Source organism: Heterocephalus glaber, unplaced genomic scaffold (assembly GCF_053883595.1).
Source record: "Heterocephalus glaber isolate CG9 unplaced genomic scaffold, H.glaber_assembly_v1.0 deba00001732, whole genome shotgun sequence".
In the NCBI taxonomy this organism is placed as follows: Eukaryota; Metazoa; Chordata; class Mammalia; order Rodentia; family Bathyergidae; genus Heterocephalus; species Heterocephalus glaber.
This window is the reverse complement of record NW_028258443.1, coordinates 2546242-2567353: the sequence shown is the minus strand read 5'-3', so window position 1 is coordinate 2567353 and position 21112 is coordinate 2546242.

The following is a 21112-nucleotide window of genomic DNA, read 5'->3' as shown; positions in this document are numbered from 1 at the left end:
AGACACTGCCTCCACCTTCTTATAATTGATAGCAGAGAAGCAAGAAATGAGAAGAAAGAGAAAGTAGGCTGTTAGCTGAGTGTACTCTACTCTCAATTTCTGACCTTAGAGTTGTGTATGCACCCATGGCTGGAGGAAAACTTGCAATTATAAAAGTTCCTCAAGTTTTAAATTGAACTAGCAATTTATTAAAATTATAAATCATATCACACAAACATTTAGAACATCTTTTGCTACAGTTTTAAGGCTAATAGTAAAGTGAACACCTGTATGTCTGTCACCCAGAATAAGGTGATAACCAACATAACTCTAACTAGCAGTGGATGGCAGTTCGTTTGCCTTATATCCTTAGCAACACATGGTTTTTAATGATTTATTAATGTTTTCCCATCAACTAGTGTGAAACGCCATCATATTTTGGCAATAAAGAATGAAGAAGAGCATCTTTTCTGAATATATATGTATTCTTGGTGTTTCCTTGGCAAGGAAAGTTGCTTTTAATATTTCATTTTTTCCTATTGATTCATAATAGTCCCTTGTATATTTTAGATATTATAGATTTGTCATTTATGTAAATTTGTGAATGTCTTTCATTATTGACATCCTTTTTTGTTTACTTTAATAATATTCTAGAGGATGCACCCAGGCACGCCCACCAGCCACCAGCTTGGCCGAGCAGGGCTGAGCTGTTGCAGGTTGACTGGGAGCTGCTTCCTGTGGCTTGCTCCACCAGCTTGCAACCAAGACAGGGTGTAGAGGACCACCCCAAGCATGCCCACCAGCAGCCAGCTTGGCCACATGAGCATCTCCAACAACAACACTCACCCCTGCCTCTCCCCTTTAGGCTGTGCAGATACTTGGTTCCACACTACAGAGGCACAGAGGAACATAAAAGCCATTGCCCTGAGCTTCAGACGTGAACAACAGAGAGAGGGCCTCTCTCAGGCTACCTGATGAAAACAAGCCCACTGGAAAAGTGAAGAGAATCTTTGCAATAAACACACACCAGACCACTGAGCTTGGTAAGTTGGAGGAATCATCACCTCCCATCAGAACCTGGACTTCCTTCAGGGGAAAGACAGCTGAAATCTGGAATAAAACCTTGCAGAGTGCAACACTACAGGAGGACAGGGACCTCAACTTGGGACTTGCAGCCAGAAATCTGCCTGAATCTCACAAGTCTGTGACTGGCTTACTGAGACTCATTGACTTAAAACTGACAGTACCAAAAACAAAAATGAGAAGACATTTGAGCAAGTCACAAACTCAGACTTCCACCTCACAAAAGGCAAATTGTGGGGGAAATGAGGTGGAAAAGTCTGATAATGAACCACCTGGACACCCTGAACTGATAGCACAGGAAGTAACAAAACAGATGAATGAAGCTATAGAAACATTCAAAGCAGAAATAATCTCACAAATAACTACAGAGATGGTGAGCAGAGTGAAAGACATGATTAGAGTCTCTAGAATAGAAACAGATAAAAAAATAAATGAGCTCAGAAACATGCTGGAAGCCATGAATGTCCAGCATAAGAAAGAAATGGAAATCATGATCGTGGAATATAAGAAAGAAGTGGAACCCGTGAAACAGATTCAAATAGATATTCAGGAGATTAAAAACTCCATTGAAAGCATGCAGAGCAGATTGAGAGAACCTGAAGATAGAATATCAGATATAGAAGATAGGATTGTGGTGAAGGAAGATGAAAACAAAGATTTCTAAAAAATAGTAAGGGACCAAGAGAAATCAATCCAGCAGCTGATAGATGATGCAAAGAAGAATAACATAAGACTGACAGGAGTCAAGGAAAAAAAAAGGAGAAAGTACAATTTACATAAAAAAACTGTTCACAGAAGTAATAGTAGAAAACTTCCCAGTCAGAGGAGGAGAACTGGGCATACAGATAAGTGAGGCACATAGAACTCCACCTAGCCATGACCAAAAGAAATCTAAGCCTATACATGTAATAGTCAAGGTCCCAGAAACCCAACAGAAGAACAAAATCCTACAGGCAGTTAGAGAAAAGAAACAAATCACCTATAAAGGAAAGACACGGCAGACTTCTCAACACAAACCCTTAAATCAAGGAGAGCCTGGAGTGAAAGATTTCAAGCTCCAAAAGAAAATAACTTCCAAAGTAGAGTGTTGTATCCTGCAAAATTATCTTTCAAAACTGATGGGGAAATTAGACACTTCCATGACAAAGAACACTTGAGAAATTTCATGAACACCAAACCAGGACTCCAAACAATTCTAAGCAATATCCTAGAAAATGAAAATGAAGATCACAACTCCATAAGGCCCAACAGAGGGAAGCCACCAGGTAAGGTAAGAAAGTAAAGGGAAAGGGGAAAAAGAAATAAGAAATAAAACAGCCAACAACCCTAAAACATCATGACAAGGATGAGTCAATATCTAGCAATTATAACTAGAAATGTTACTGGCCTCAATTCACCAATTAAAAGAAATAGACTGACAAAATTGATAAGAAGCAAAATCCAGCAATATGCTGTCTACAAGAAATACACCTAACTCAAAAAGAAATTCATAGACTGAAAGTAAAAGGATGGAAAAGAGTTCTCCACATGAGAGGAACCCAGAAAAAATCAGGGTAGCAATGTTATTTGCAGACAAAGTAGATTTCAAACCAAAACTAATCAAGACAGACAAAGATGGTCACTACATTCTTTTGAAGGGAACAATCCAAGAGGAAGAGATGACAATCGTGAATATATATGCACCAAATAAAAATGCCCCCATCTATACAAAACAAATATTAATAGACATGAAAAACCAAATAAGCACTAATACAATTGCAGTGGGGGACCTCAATACCCCACTATCACAAATAGATCATCTACACAAAATCTTAACAATGAAATTCTAGAACTGAACAAAGCTATTGAACAAATGGACTTAGTATGTATTTACAGAGTGTTCCACCCCACAAAAACAGAATACACATTCTTTTAGGCCGCATGTGGGTCATTCTCCAAAATGGACCACATGCTAGCTCATAGGACATGTCTAAGTAAGTGTAAAAGAATTGAAATTATGCCCTGTATATTATCAGACCATAGTGCAATAAAATTAGAGATCAATAACACGAGAAACTGCAAAACTCCCACAAACACATGGAAATTGAATAACACCCTCCAGAACAACAAATGGGTGATAGAGGAAATTAAAGAAGAAATTAGACAGTTTCTACAAGTAAATGATAATGCCAGTACAATATACAGGAATCTAAGGGACAAATTGAAAGCAGCTCTACACGGGAAATTCATAGCACTGAATGCCCATAATTAGGAAAACAGAGAGAACTCAGATAAATAACCTAATGCAGAACATCAAGCTCCTTGAAAAAGAAGAGAATGACAAATCCAAAGCTCACATAAGAGAAGAAATTATAAAGATCGAGCAGGAATCAATGCAATGGAGACTAAGAGAATGACATAAAAAATTAATGAATCAAAGAGTTGGTTTTTCAAAAGAATAAATAAAATCGATAAACCCTTAGCCAACCTCATCAAAAAAAGGAAAGAAAAGGCTCAAATCCATGGAATGAAGAATGAAAAAGGGAAAGTCACAACAGACCCAGCCGAAATCCAGAGGATCATCAATACCTACTTCAAGAACCTGTACTCTAATAAAATGGAAAACACAGAAGAAATGGACAGATTCCTAGATGCATATGAATTTCCAAAGTTAAATGAAGAAGATATAGAAATTCTAAACACCCCAATAACAGGGAGTGAAACTGAAAATATAATAAAATATTTATCAACAAAGAAAAGCCCGGATCCTGATAGCTTCACTGCTGAATTCTACAAGACATTTAAAGAAGAACTATCACCATTACTCTTTAAACTCACCAAGGAAATTGAAAGGGATGCAAGGTTTCCAAATTCATTCCTGGAAGCAAGTGCAACGTAATGCACTGTATCAATAAAGCCAAGGACAAAAATCATATGATCATCTCAATAGATGCAGAAAAGGCATTCAACAAAATCCAACATGCATTCATGATAAAAACCCTATGGAAAATTGTCCTGGAAGGTCTTTATCTCAACCTGATTAAGGCTATCTATGAAAAACCAACAGACAGCATCATACTAAATGGTCAAAAACTGAAAACTTTCACACTAAAATCAGGAACAAGATAAGGATGCCCACTATCACCACTCCTGTTCAATATAGTTCTGGAAACATTAGCCACAGCAATTAGAATAGAGAAAGAAATAAAAGGAATAAAGATAGGAAAGGAAGAAGTTAAACTCTCATTATTTGCTGATGATATGATGCTTTACATAGAAGACCCAAAAAACTCTACCAAAAGACTTCTGGACTTAATTGACAGATTCAGTAGAATAGCTGGATATAAAGTCAACACTCAAAAAACAATAGCCTTCTTATACACAAATAGCAGACTCATTGAGAGAGAAATTAGGGAAACAATACCTTTTACAATAGCATCCAAAAAAATAAAATATCTAGGAATCAATCTAACAAAGGAAGCAAAAGACCTCTACACAGAAAACTATAGGAACTGGAAAGACATCCCATGTTCCTGGGTAGGAAGAACCAATATAGTGAAAATGGCCATACTTCCAAAACTACTATATAGAGTCAATGCAATGCCAATTGAAATTCCAACAATATACTTCACAGAACTAGAGAAAACAATAAAAAAATTCATTTGGAACCAGAAGAGACCTAGAATAGCAAAAGCAATTCTAGGCAACAGAGACATGGCTGGGGGTATCACAATCCCCTACTTGAAGCTATACTACAGAACTACTGTGATAAAAACAGCATGGTACTGGCAAAGAAAGAGACCTGAGGATCTGTGGAATAGATTAGAAGATGCAGAAAGAACTTCAGACATACTCAGCCACCTCATCTTTGACAAAGGAACCAACCACCCTCATTGGAGGAAAGATAGCCTATTTAATAAATGGTATTGGAAAAACTGGATTTCAACTTGCCAGAGATTAAAACTAGACCCATACCTATCACCATGCACTAAACTAAGATCAAAGTGGATTAAAGATTTAAATATTAAGACAGAAACACTAAACTTGCTGGGAGATATGTTAGGTAGAACTCTTGAAGATAATGGCATAGGAAAAGACTTTGTGAATAAAACCTCAGTTGCATGGGAACTAGCACAAAGAATGAACAAGTGGGATTTCTCTTTTAAAAAAGCTTCTGCACTGTGAGAGAAACCACCAGTGGAGCTAACAGACAACCTACAATGTGGGAAAAAATTTTTAGCAGCTGTACCTTAGACAAAGGACCACTTCCTAGAATATATAAAGAATTGAAAAAAATCAGATCCCCCAAATTCAAAGACCAATTCAAAAATGGGCATCTGAAATGAACAGACATTTCTCACACAAAGAAATAAAAGCAGCAAATAAACATATGAAAAAATGTTCAACATCACTGGTCATCCAAGAGATGCAGATGAAAACAACACGGAGATTTCACCTCACTCCAGGAAGAGTTGCTGCTATCAAGAAATCAACCAATAACAAATGCTGGTGGGGGTGTTTGGAGAAAGGAACCCTTCTCCATTGTTGGTGGGAGTGCAGACTGGTACAACCCCTGTGGAAATCAGTATGGAGATACCTCAAAGAACTAAGGCTGGAGGTCCCATTTGACCCACCTATTCCCCAGCTGCAGGTCTTCCCAAAAGAATTATAAGTATCATACCACAGGGATATGTGTGCACCCATGTTTATAGCAGCACAGTTTGTAATAGCTTAAGCCTGGAAACAGCCCAAGTGCCCATCAACTGGAAACTGGATAAAGAAGATGTGGGTTTTTTTATAAAATGGAGTACTACTCAGCCATAAAGAACAAGAAACTAGAGTCATTTATACCTAAATTGATGCATATTGAGGCCATACTCTTAAGTGAAATAAATAGGACACGCATGTGTAAATACCAAATAGCTTCTCTAGTGTGAGAAACTGAATGTATAAATAAGGATTAGAAGTGTTTTTTTGTTTTCTGTTTTGTATTAAATTATTTTATTGGTACATTGTAGGTATACAACACAATTACATTTCTCATTGGGAATTGTACCTTTATATAATACATCTTGGCTCTTATTTTTTCCCCATTCCTAGCCCTCCCTTCATGCCCCCCACCCTTCCCTATTTACAAGGCTTTATTTCCATTTTTTCCATTTCTCATCATTTTTCCTTTCCCTTCTTTCCTTTCCCCCGCCCCTCCCACTACCCCTACCCCTTTGGACCTTTTCTTCCTATTTTACATTATTGATTATTCATTCTAATCATTGGCACATTTTAGGTATACAATATAATGACATTCATCATTGGAAATTTGCACCTTTACATAGTCTCTCTTGGTTCTTATTTTTTACCCTTGCCCAGCCCTCCCTTCAACCCCCCCAGTCCTCCCTATTTACAAAGATTTTGTTCCTATTTTTCCATTTTCTCATATTAATCCCATTCCCTTCTATCCTTTCCCCTAGCCCTCCCACTTCCTTTCCCTTTGCCCCTTTTCTTCCTATTTCACATGACTTATTATACATTTAGTCCTTATTTACACTTTCAGTTTCTCATACCAGAGAAACTATTCAGTATTTATTCATGTGTGCCCTATTTATTTAACTTAAGAGTATTGCCTCAATGTGCATCCACTTAGCTATAAATGTCTCTAATTTCTCATTTTTTATGGCTGAGTAGTACTCCATTTTATTAAAAAAACCACATTTTCTTTATCCAGTCTCCAGTTGATGGGCATTTGGGCTTTTTCCAAGTTTTAGCGATTACAAACTGTGCTGCTGTGAACATGGGCACACATATATCACTGTGGTATGATTCTTTTAATTCTTTGGGGAAGATCCCCAGCAGTGGAATAGCGGGATCAAATGGGACTTCCAGTCCTAGTTCTTTGAGGTATCTCCATACTGATTTCCACAGTGCTTGCACCAGTCTACACACCCACCAGCAGTGGAGCAGGGCTCCTCTTTCCCCACAGCCCCGCCAGCATTTGTTATCGGTTGATTTCATGATAGCAGCCATTCTTTCTTGAGTGAAGTGGAATCTCAGCATTGTTTTCATTTGCATCTCTCAAATGACCAGTGATGTTGAACATTTTTTCATGTATTTATTTGCTACTTCTACTTCTTTGTCTGAGAAATGTCTGTTCATTTCAGATGCCCATTTTTTGACTGGGTCTTTAAATTTGGGAGGTCTGATCTTTTTAAGTTCTTTATAGATTCAAGATAGTAGACCTTTGTCTGAGGAAGAGCAGGTGAAGATTTTTTCCCACATTGTGGGTTGTCTCTTCACACTGCTGGTGGTTTCTCTTGCTGTGCAGAAGCTTTTTAATAAGAAGAGATCCCACTTGTTGATTGTTTGTGCTAGCTCACGGGAAACTGAGGTTTTGTTCATAAAATCTTTTCCTACACCGATGTCTTCAAGGGTTCTACCAAACCTCTGTTCCAACTGGTTCAGAGTTTCTATTTTAATATTTAGATCTTTAATTCATTTTGATTTTAGTTTAGTGCATGGTGAGAGATATAGGTCTAGTTTTAATCTTTGGCAAGTTGAAGCCCAATTTTTCCAGCACCATTTATTAAAGAGGCTATCTTTCCTCCAGTGAGGGTGTTTGGCTCCTTTCTCTAAGATGATTTGGCTGAGTGTGTTTGGTATTGTTTGTGCATCTTCTGGATAAGAAGTGTTAATAACAAATTATTGATACTTTGAAATAGGAAAAGGTCCAAAGGTGTAGGGGTGGTGGGAGGGGATCAGAAAATGAAAGAAGGGAAAAGAAAAATTATGAGAAAAGAAAAAAAAATGGAAATGAAGTCTATGTAAATAGGGAAGGGTGGAGGGGGTGAGGGGCGCACAGGCAATGGGAGAAAAACAATGAGAACGAAGATACATCATGTACAGATACAAGCACCCAATGATAAATGTAAACATATTGTATACCTAAAATGTACCAATAAAAGAATTTAAGAAAAAAATAATAATTTTCTAGATATTATATAGTATATGCCATCAGTTATTTTGCTATTTAGCCTTCCATAACTTGCTTGTTGAAATGGATATGTAAAGTAGCTCAATTCAAAGGCAGTATATATTTTATATATTTCATGTGTATATTAATTCACTCTAATAGGCCTTTTTGACAATATTGCTTCTGACTATCCAGCAGCAAAGGACAACTTTCCATTTTCGGATGTCTTCTTTAATCTCCTTTTTCAGGGTACAGTAGTTTTATTTGTAGAGGTCTTCCTTGGTTATGTTAATTCCTAGATGTCTAATTTTTTCAGATCACTATGAATGGTATTATTTTCATAATTTTCTTTTTGACCTGTACATTGTTGTACAAAAATGCTAATGATGCACCGGAGATTTAGCTCAGTGGTTTCGCCGCCTGCTGCGCAAGCGTAAGGACCTGAGTTCGATCTCCGGTACCAAAAAAAAAAAAAAAATGCTAATGATTTTTGCGTGCTGAACTTGTATGCTGCTACTTTGCTGAAGTTCATTAGTTCCAAGAGTTTTTTATTGCAGTTCTTTGGGTCTTCTATGTAGAGTATGCTGTCATCACCAAATAAGGATAATTTGATTTCTTCATTTCTTATATGTATCCTTTTTGTTTCCTTCTCTTGACTAATTGCTCTGGCTAATGTTTTAAGTACTATGTTGAATAGAAGAGGTGATAGTGAACATACTTGTCTTATTCCTGATTTTAAGGGGAATGCTTGTAATTTTTCCCCATTTAGTATGATGCTGGCTATTGGTTTGTCATAAATCAGTTTTATCATATTCAGATATGGTCTTCCAATAACTGTCTCTTCAGGATTTTTATCATGAAGCTGTTTTGGACTTTGTTGAAAGCCTTTTCTTATCTGGCTCTCTGCTTCTCGTGACCAGCAAGTGAAAGCGGGTGAACCAACCTGGCTCTGTCCCATGCCCCGCCAATGCCATGGTGAGGTCCCAAGGGTGGCTTGGAGCCCCGCCCCCATCTGGCACTCTGCTTAGCTGTGCAGGCACCTGCAAGGCCCAGTCCCACTCCCTGCCACCACCTCTGGCCTTCTGGCTCTTCTGCTACCTGGTCCCACACTACAGAGGCACAGGGGATTATAAAGGCCCTTGTCCTGAGCACCACAAGATGGAGCAGAAGTTAGTAACAGAAAGAGGACTTCTCAGGCTCCTTGATAAAAACTGAAGCTCAGCAGAAAAGTAAAGAGAATCTCTAAAATAAATGCACACCAGACCACCATACTTGATAAGTTGGAGGGATCATCACCTGGGACCATTACCTCACATCAAAACCTGCACTATCTTCAGGGGAAGGGCAACTGGAACCTACAGTAGAACTTTGCAGAGTTCAACCTTGCAGGAGGACAGGGAGCTCAACTTGGGACTAGTAGCCAGAAATCTGCCTGAATCTCATGGGGTCTGCTGCTGGCTTGCTGAGACTCATTGACTTGTATATGCACATGGGTGCCTACATTGCCTACTGTGACAGCAGAGACATATCCTGAAGGAGGGTCATCATTTTTATTTTTTGCTATTTGCAAAAAAGAAAAAAAATTTTTTTTCTCTTATTTTTAATTCTTAATTTTTACTTTTTTCAACTCTTTTCAAATTTTTACTTTGCTTTCTTTTCATTTTTTAATCTTTTCTTTCTCTCTCTCTCACTCAATCTCTCGCTGTCCCACATTGCACTTCATCTCTCCATTTGATCCATTCTGAACTAAATTTGGATTTCTCCTTTATTTTTCTTTTCTTCTCTTTTCCCTTCTCTTGAATATCATTAGTTTTAAAGGAAAGTAAATATGGTATCTAGCCTCCCTGTTGCTGTTAGGTGATTCTGTTCACGTCTTTGTTCTTTCATTCTGCCTTTTCCTCTTGCCTTTAACAATTTCTTAGAGTTTGTGTGATCTTCCTATGTCTTCTGGCCTCACCGCTAATCTTTCCTGATCTTTCTACCTGTCCCTCCCTCCCCAACTCCTTCTAACTCCCCACCCCAAAGGGGAAAGATGCTATATTGAAGAGTTTATTCATTATAAACATATGTTTGGTTGGTCCTCGGTTTTAATTTAATTCACATAGTTAAAAGTGATAGATTAATTACTACCACAAATTGTCATTTTCTAAGCTGCGCTTGATGCTGTGATATTGCTGATTGTATCATTTGGGCTAACATGTTGTGATTGATCTAATCAGTTTTCCTTCCTGATATAAGAAAAATAAAATAGCCTCAGAGTCATTAGAGACTCAAAACCTAAACACAAGCTATATCTGGAAGACACCTCTGAAAAGCAATCAATCCACAAGGGTTTTAAACACAAGCAACAAAGATACCTACATTAAGCAATTTTGAAATATTAACCCAGGAATTAAACCAAGGACAGCACCAAAAACAAAAATGAGAAGACATTTAAGCAAAGCATAAATGCAGGCTTCCATGCCACAAAAGGGTAATTCTGGGGGAAATGAGGTGGAAAAGTCTGATAATCAACCACCTGGACACCCTGAACTGATAGCACAGGAAGTAACAAAGCAGATACATGAGACTATAGAAAAATTCAAAGCAGAAATAATCTCCCAGATAAATATAGAGATGGTGAGTAGAGTGAAAGACATGATTAGAGGTTCTAGAGCAGAAATAGATAAGAAAATAGATGAGATCAGAAACTTGCTGGAAGCCATGAATGCCCAGCACAAGAAAGAAATGGAAACCATGATCACCCAACATAAGAAAGAAATGGAGTCCATGAAACAGATTCAAACAGATATTCAGGAGATTAAAAACTCCATTGAAAGCATGCAGAGCAGACTAAGAGAATCTGAAGACAATATCAGAAATAGAAGACAGGATTGTGGTTCAGGAACATGAAAACAGAGATTTCTTAAAGATAGCAAGGGACCATGAGAAATCCATACACCAGATGCTAGAAGATGCAAAGAAGAATAACAAAAGACTCAGAGGAGTCCACGAAAAAACAGGAGAAAGTACAATGACATAAAAAAAAAAACTATTCACAGAAGTAATAGAAAAAAAAAACCAGACAGGGGTAGAGAATTGGACATACAGAAAAGTGAGGCATATAGAACTCCAACCAGCCATGACCAAAAAAATCTACACCTAGACATATAATAGTCAAGATCCCAGAAACCCAACAGAAGAACAAAATTCTACAGGCAGTTAGAGAAAAGAAACAAATCACCTACAAAGGAAAGCCCATCAGAATCACAGCAGATTTCTTAACACAAACCCTCAAATCAAGGAGAGCCTGGAGTGAAGTATTTCAAGCCCTAAAAGAAAATAACTTCCAACCTAGACTGTTGTATCCTGCAAAATTATCTTTCAAAATAGATGGGGAAATTAGATACTTCCACAACAAAGAACACCTGAGAAATTTCATAAACACCAAATCAGCACTCCAAACAATTTTAAGCAATATCCTGGAAAAAGACAATGAAGGTCACAACTCCATGAGGGCCAACAGAGAGAAGACACCATGCAAGGTAAGGCACTAAAGGGAAAGGGAGAAAAATAAGAAAAGAGCCAACAACAATAAAACATCATGGCAAGAAGGAGTCAATATCTCTCAATTATAACTATCAATGTTAATGGCCTCAATTCACCAATCAACAGAAACAGACTGACAGAATGGATTAAGAAGCAAAACCCAGCAATATTCTGTATACAAGAAACACACCTAACTCAAAAGGAAACTCATAGACTGAAAGTAAAAGGATGGAAAACAGTTCTCCACGTGATAAGAACCCAGAAAAAAAGCAGGAGTAGAGATCTTATTTGCAGACAAAGTAGATTTCAAACCAAAACTAATTAAGAGAGGGCCGCGGATTTAGCTCAGTGGTTTCATTGCCTGCTACACAAGCGCAAGGACCTGAGTTAGATCCCCGGTACCAAAAAAAAAAAAAAACTAATTAAGAGAGACAAAGATGGTCACTACATCCTTGTGAAGGGAACAGTCCAAGAGGAAGAGATGACAATCCTAAATATTTATGCACCAAATATGAGTGCCCCCAACTATACAAAACAAATATTAATGGACATGAAAAAACAAATGAACAATACCATAGTTGTAGTGGGGGACCTCAACACCCCTCTATCACAAATAGACAGATCATCTAGGAAAAAAATTAACAATGAAATTCTAGAACTAAACCAAGCTATTGAACAAATGGACTTAATAAATGTTTACAGAGTATTCCACCCCACAAAATCAGAATACACATTATTTTCAGCTGTACACAGGTCATTCTCCAAAATAGATCACATGCTAGCTCATAGGGCAAATCTAAGTAAATGTAAAAGAATTGAAGTTAACTCCTGTATATTATCAGACCATAGTGCAATAAAATTGGAGATCAATAACATAAGAAACAGCAAAACACACACAAACACGTGGAAATTGAATAACACCCTCCAGAACAACAAATGGGTGACAGAGGAAATTAAAGCAGAAATTAGACAGTTTCTACAAGTAAATGATAATGCCAGTACAATATACAGGAATCTAAGGGACAAATTGAAAGCAGTTCTACACGGGAAATTCATAGTACTGAATGCCCATAATTAGGAAAACAGAGAGAACTCAGATAAATAACCTAATGCAGAACCTCAAACTCCTTGAATAATAAGAGAATGACAAACCCAAAGCTCACACAAGAGAAGAAATTATAAAGACCAGAGCAGGAATCAATGCAATGGAGACTAAGAGAATGACATAAAAAATTAATGAATCAAAGAGTTGGTTTTTCAAAAGAATAAATAAAATCGATAAACTTTTAGCCAACCTTATCAAAAAAAGAAAGAAAAGGCCCAAATCCATGCAATTAAGAATGAAGAAGGTGAAGCCACAACAGATCCAACAGAAATCCAGAGGATCATCAATACCTACTTTGAGAACCTGTACTCTAATAAAATGAAAAACACAGAAGAAATGGACAAATTCCTAGATACATACAAATTGCCAAAGTTAAATGAAGAAGAGATAGAAATTCTAAATACCCCAATAACAATGAGTGAAATTGAAAATGTAATAAAAAATTATGAACAAAGAAAATCCCAGGTCCTGATGGCTTCACTGCAGAATTCTACAAGACATTTAAAGAAGAACTATCACCATTACTCTTTAAACTCATCAAGGAAATTGAAAGGGAAGCAAGGATTCCAAATTCATTCCTGGAAGCAAGTGTTACTTTGATTCCAAAACCAGGGAAAGACCCAACCCAAAAAGAGAACTACAGACCAATCTCCCTAATGAACATAGATGCAGAAATCCTCAACAAGATACTGGCAAACAGAATACAGAGTGTTATCATGAAGATCATACACCCTGACCAAGTCCGATTTAATCCAGGGATGCAAGGTTGGTCCAACATCCATAAATCAATAAATGTAATACACTATATTAACAGAGTCAAGGACAAAAACCATATGATCATCTCAATAGATGCAGAAAAAGCATTTGACAAAATCCAACACCCTTTCATGATAAAAATGGTACAGAAAAAATTGGAATAGAAGGTCTTTATCTCAACCTGATTAAGGCTATCTATGAAAAACCAACAGCCAACATCATACTAAATGGTCAAAAACTGAAAACTTTCACACTAAAATCATGAGCAAGACAAGGATGCCCACTATCTCCACTCCTGTTCAATATTGTTCTGGAAATATTAGTCATGGCAATTAGAAAAGAGTTAGAAATAAAAGGAATAAAGATAGGAAATGAGAAAGTGAAACTGTCATTATTTGCTAGATATGATACTTTACATAGAAGACCCAAAAAACTCAGTAAAAAGTCTTCTAGATGTAATTGACAGATTCAGTAGAGGAGCTGGATACAAGGTCAACACTCAAAAAACAATAGCCTTCTTATACGCAAATAGCAGACCCATTGAGAGAGAAATTTGGGAAATAATTCCTTTTACAATAGCATCTAAAAAATGAAATATCTAGGAATCAACCTAACAAAGGAAGCAAAAGACCTCTACACTGAAAACTACAGCACTCTGAAGAAGGAAATCAAAGAGGATATAAGAAAATGGAAAGATATCTCTTTTGCCTGGGTAGGAAGAACCAATATAGTGAAAATGGCCATACTTCCAAAACTACTATATAGATTTAATTCAATGTGAATTGAAATTTCAACAATATACTTCAGAAAACTAGATAAAACCATCCAAAAATTCATCTGGAAGCAGAAGAAACCTACAATAGCAAAAGCAATTCGAGGCAACAGAGACATGGCTGGGGGTATCAGAATTCCCAAGTTGAAACTATACTACAAAGCTACTGTGATAAAAACAGCATGGTACTGGCAAAGAAACAGACCCAAGGATCAGTGGAATAGATTAGAAGACGCAGAAACAACTCCAGACATACTCAGCCACCTCATCTTTGACAAAGGAACCAACCACCCTCATTGGAGGAAAGATAGCCTCTTTAATAAATGGCGTTGGAAAAACTGGATTTTAACTTGCCAAAGATTTAAACTAGACCCATACTTATCACCATGCACTAAACTAAGATCAAAGTAGATTAAATATCTAAATATTAAGCCAAAAACACTAAACTTGCTGGAAGATAAGTTCGGTAGAACTCTTGATGGCATTGGCATAGGAAAAGACTTTATGAACAAATCTTCTGTAGCACAGGATCTAGCAGACAGAATCAACAACTGGTAACTCATTGCATTAAAAAGCTTCTGCACTGCAAGAGAAACTACCAACAGAGCTAAGAGACAACCTACAATGTGGGAAGAAAGTTTTAGCAGCTGTACCTCAGACAAAGATCTACTATTGAGAATATATAAAGAATTGAAAAAAATCTGACCCCCCCAAATTCAAAGACCCAATTCAAAAATGGGCATCTGAAATGAACAGACATTTCTCACACAAAGAAGTAAAAGCAGCAAATAAATATATGAAAAAATGTTCAACATCACTGGTCATTGGAGAGATGCAGATGAAAACAACAAATTAAACAAAGAATTAAAAGAATCATACCACAGTGATATGTGTGCACCTATGTTTATAGCAGCACAGTTTGTAATAGCTAAAGCTTGGAAACAGCCCAGGTGCCCATCAACTGGAAATTGGATAAAGAATATGTGTTTTTTTAATAAAATGGAGTACTACTCAGCCATAATGAATGAGAAACTAGAGGCATTTATAGCTAAATGGATGCATATTGAGGCCATACTCTTAAGTGAAATAAATAGGACACACATGTGTAAATACTGAATAGTTTCTCTAGTGTGAGAAACTGAAAGTGTAAATAAGGATGAAAATGATTAAAATGAACAATTGATAATTTGAAATAGGAAAAGTTCCAAAGGTGGAGGGGTGGCAGGAGGGGAAGGGGAAAGGGAAGAAGGGAAAGGAAAAATTATGAGAAAGAAAAAAAATGGAAACAAAGTCTATGTAAATAGGGAAGGGTGGAGGGGGTGAAGGGTGCACAGGTAATGGGAGAAAAAATAAGAACTAAGATACATCATGTTGAGGTACAAGAACCCAATGATAAATGTAAATGTATTGTAGACCTAAAATGTACATATATATAGATATAGATATGGATATAGATATAGATATAGAAAGCCTTTTCTTCATCTATTGATATGATCAAATGGCTTTTGACCTTGCTCCTGTTCATGTGATGTATTACATTTATTGACCTATGTATGTTGAACCAATCTTGCATCTCTAGGATGAAACCTACTTGATTATGATGCATCATCTTTTTGATAATGTGAGGCATTCTGTTTGCTAATATCTTATGGAGTACTTTTCCATCTGTGTTTGTTAAAGGAATGACCTATAGTTCTCTTTTTTAGTTGGGCCTTTCTCTGGTTTGGGGATCAGAGTGATATTGATTTCCATAAATGAATCTGGGAGCACTCCATCCCTTTTAATTTCTTTGAAGAGCTTAGGGAGTATTGGTAATATAACATCCTTAAAGCTTTTGTAGAATTTAGCAGTGAATCTATCAGGTCCTGGGCTTTTGTATTTGGTAGGTTATTTACTACTCTGTCAATTTCATTGCTTGTTATCAGGTTGTTAAGCATATATGTGTCTTTCTGTATTAGTTTTGGTTGTTTGTATGTGTCTAGGAATCTGTCCATTTCTTCAAAATTTGCTACATTGTTGAAATATCATATTTTAAAATAGTTTTTATCTTCTGGATTTCCACAGTATCTGCTGTGATTTTACCTTTTTCATTTCTAATTGCATTGATGTGAGTTGGGGTTTTTTTTCTCCCTTTTGGTGAGTCTGCTAAGGGCTCATCTACTTTTTTTTCCATTAAGTTTATTGGTACATTTTAGGTATACAATACCCTTACATTTATCATTGAGATCTTGAACCTTTACATAATGTATCTTTGTTCTTATTTTTCCCCATTCCCCTGCCCTCCCTTCACCCCCTCAGCATATCTATTTTCTTTACTTTTTTGAAGAACAAGCTCTTTGATTTGTTAATTATTTTACTGTTTTTTCTTAGTCTCAATTTCATTGATTTCTATTCTGATCTTTAAATTTACCTCCTTAACTTAGGTTTAGAGCTAGTTTTTGTTGTTTCTCAAGTATCTTAAGATTTTTCACAAAGTTGCCTATTTCAGATTTCTTTGTATTCCTAATGTGAGCATTGACTGTGTAAATTTTCCTCTTAGAACTGCTTTCATAGTGTCCCAGAAGTTTCAATGAGTTGTGTCATCATTTTTATTAACTTCCAGAAATTTTTAAAATTCTGCTTTGATTTCTTCTGTGACCCATTGGTTGTTTAGAAGTATATTGCAAATTTTTCAGGAGTTTTGACTTTTCTGAAATTTCCGCTGTCTTGATTTTTTTTCCTCATTGCACAGTGGTCTGGTAATATGCATGGAGTAATTTCCATTCTTTTGTATTTACTTACACAGGCTTTGTGGATTAGTATGTGATCTATTTTAGAAAATGTGCCATGTGCTGCTAAACAGAATGTATACTTTGTTGTAGAGGGGTGAAATTCTCTCTATATATCCATATATCCATTAAGTCCATAGTTCAAGAGTGTGGTTCAGCTCTGAAATTTCTTTATTCGTTTTTGTTTAGTTGATCTTTTTGTGAAAGTGGGGTGTTAAAATGATTATGTTAGTGTTTGTTTGATATTTTAATTTCAGTAGTTTTTATTTTATGAAGATAGGTGCTGTAGTATTTGATACATATATATTTATCAATGTTATCTGTTCTTGTGAGATTATTCCCTAAACTAGTATGTAGTGACATTTGTTTCTTCTAATCAGTTTTAACTTGAAGTTTATCATGTCTGATATTACAATTGCTACCCATGTTTCTTTTTGGAGTCTTGGTGAAGGAAAAGTTGGTTTCCATCCTTTAATTGTTAGTCTATGAATATTTTGCTGGGGCGATTAAATGAGTTTCTCTCTTTTTTTTTAAATCAAAGATAATATTTACAGTAATGACCCTTCACCTCAAATAGCACATTGGCAGTATGAAAGTAATTTAAAAGCAGGAAACATTTTAAGCTTTTCAGAAATCAGAGTCTTTGCTCTAAGCCAAAAACACCCCCAAAAGCTAAAATGATAAGGAGAAATCCTGTCTTCAAAGTAGTACAATCTATCAGATTCTTTTAACATCATATTTACAAATTTTATAGACATTAAAGTACATTTTATTTATTTATTTATTTATTTTTAATTACTTAAATTCTTTTATTGGTACATTTTAGGTATACAACACATTTACTTTCTCATTGGGAGCTTGTACCTTTACATGATGCATCTTGGTTCTTATTTTTTCCCCATTCCTAGCCCTCCCTTCACCCCCTCCACCTTTACCTATTAACAAAGACTTTATTTCCATTTTTTCCATTTCTCATCATTTTTCCTTTCCCTTCTTTCCTTTCTCCTGCCCCTCCCACTACCCCTACACCTTTGGACCTTTTCTTCCCATTTTGCATTATTGATTATTCATTCTAATCATTGGTACATTTTAGGTATACAATATAATGACATTGGGCCGGGGATTTAGCTCAGTGGTTTCACCGTCTGCTGCACAAGCGCAAGGACCCAAGTTCAATCCCCGGTACCAAAAAATATATATATAAAATGATATTCATCATTGGAAATTTACACTTTTACATAATCTCTCTTGGTTCTTACTATTCCCCCTTGCCCAGCCCTCCCTTCAACCCCTCCATTCCTCCCTATTTACAAAGATTTTGTTTCCACTTTTCCATTTTCTCATATTAATTCCATTTCCTTCTTTCTTTTCCTCTCCCCCTCCCCTTCCCCCTTGCCCCTTTTCTTCCTATTTCACATTATCTATTATACCTTTTAGTCCTTATTTACACTTTCAGTTTCTCACACCAGAGAAACTATTCAGTATTTACACATGTGTGTCTTATTTATTTCACTTAAGAGTATGGCCTCAATGTACATCCATTTAGCTATAAATGTCTCTAATTTCTCATTTTTTATGGCTGAGTAGTACTCCATTTTATTTTTTTAAAAAACACATTTTCTTTATCCAGTCTCCAATTGATGGGCACTTGGGCTGCTTCCAAGTTTTAGCTATTACAAACTGTGCTGCTATGAACATGGGTGCATATATATCACTGTGGTCTGATTCTTTTAATTCTTTGGGGAAAATCCCCAACAGGGGAATAGCTGGGTCAAATGGGACTTCCAGTCCTAGTTCTTTGAGGTATCCCATACTGATTTCCACAGTGGTTGCACCAGTCTACACTCCCACCAGCAGTAGAGCAATGTTCCTCTTTCCCCTCAGCCCTGTCAGCATTTGTTATTGGTTGAGTTCATGATAGCAGCCATTCTTTCTGCAGTGAGGTGGAATCTCAGCATTGTTTTCATTTGCATCTCTGAAATGACCAGTGATGTTGAACATTTTTTCATATGTTTATTTGCTATTTCTACTTCTTTGAGAAATGTCTGTTCATTTCAGATGCCCATTTTCAGTTTGGGTCTTTTAATTTGGGAGGTCTGATCTTTTTAAGTTCTTTATGGATTCAAGATAGTAGACCTTTGTCGGAGGAAAAGCAGGTGAAGATTTTTTCCCACATTGTAGGTTGTCTCTTCACACTGCTGGTGGTTTCTCTTGCTGTGAAGAAGCTTTTTAATAAGAAGAGATCCCACTTGTTGATTGTTTGTGCTAGCTCACGGGAAACTGAGGTTTTGTTCATAAAATCTTTTCCTGCACCAGTGTCATCAAGAGTTTTACCTAACCTCTGTTCCAGCCAGTTCAGCGTTTTTATTTTAATATTTAGATCTTTAATCCATTTTGATTTTAGTTTAGTGCATGGTGAGAGATATAGGTCTAGTTTTAATCTTTGGCAAGTTGAAACCAAATTTTCCAGCACCATTTATTAAAGAGGCTATCTTTCCTCGAGTGAGAGTGTTTGGCTCCTTTATGGAAGATGAGATGGCTGAGTGTGTCTGGATTTGTTTCTCCATCTTCTAATCTGTTCCACTGGTCCTCAGGTCTGTTTCTTTGCCAGTACCATGCTGTTTTCATCATGGTAGCTTTGTAGTATAGTTTCAAGTTTGGGATTGCAATATCCTCTGCCATGTCTCTGTTGCCTAGAATTGCTTTTGCTATTGTGTGTCTCTTCTTGTTCCAATGAATTTTTGGATTGTTTTCTCAAGGTCCGTGAAGTATGCTGTTGGGATCTCATTTGGAATTGCATTGAATCTATGTAGCAGTTTTGGAAGTAAATGAGTTTCTTGAATGCAACAGATTGTTGATTTCTGTTTTTTGATCCAGTGTGCCAGTCTGTGTCTTTTAATTAGAGAGCAGAGGCTGTTAACATTCAGAGATATTACTGAGATATGTTGGTTCTTTACTATCATTACCTTCTTCATCTGCTTGTTTTCTTTTCCTGATATTTTTGGTGCTGTTTATCCATTGGCCTCACTACTTTCCTTGTTGTTTGTAGCTGTGTCCAATTCATTGTTTCTATTCAGAATATTCTTAAACATTTTTTCTAGAGCTGGTTTAGCACTCAATCTTCTGTAACTGATCTTTTTAAGGGAAATACTTTATTTCTCCATATATTTTGAAGGATAACTTTGCTGGGTATGTTAAACTGGTTGGAAGTTACTTGCTTTTAACCCTTGAAATACTTCATTATAAGTTCTTCTGGCCTTTAAGGTTTGTGATTCTGATTGGTTTACCCTTATATTCGATTTTTTGTTTTTCTTTGGCTGCATTTAAAATTCTGTTCTTTTTAGCTAGATACCTGTGAATTTTATAAGGATATATTTTAGTGAACATCTCCTTTCATCATAATTGTTTGGTGTTCTATAAGTATCACTTACTTGTATTTTAATATCTTTTGCTATATTTTGGAAATTTTCTTCCATAGTTTCTGTAAGCATGTTTGTGAATCCATCTGTGCTACCTTCTAGTTTTACTCTAACTCTGATTACCCTTAGATTGATCCTCTTTTTGTCAGCTAGTAGCTGCTATATAGTCTTCTCTTGTTCTGTTACTTTCTTTTGGGCTTCTTTGACCTCATTATTGCAATTCATTTTGTGTTCTCAATATTAGACACTGACTTCACATTGGTCATTTATGAAATCCACGAATTATGTACAGTTTTTTTTCAGGTATTTCTGTCTGACCTCATTTCAAGGAGTTTAAGGGAGACAATTGAACATGTGGAACAGGGGCCAGGGATTTAGCTCAGTGGTTCCACCGCCTGCCTCGCAAGTGCAAGGTCCCAAGTTTGATCCCTGGTACAAAAAAAAAAGAAAATGTGGAACAGAAAGAAAAAGTAAAACTGTGAATGAATAAAGTAGGAAAATGAGGTAAGGTGAAGAGATATGGGTAAAAGTAAGAGAGATTTAAATGGACAAGGGAATTCTTTTACCCTTCATAAACTACATTGGGAAGGGAAAAAAATGCAAGAGTAAGCAAAGCATACATACACAGACATGCTCATAAAAGAAAAAAATGTGTAAAATAGTGGAATAAAATTATAGGGAAAAATGTACAGAAGGTGGAAAATAGCAAAGAGTAAGACATTTTAAGTAAAATAAAAATAAAGAAATACAGTCAATAAA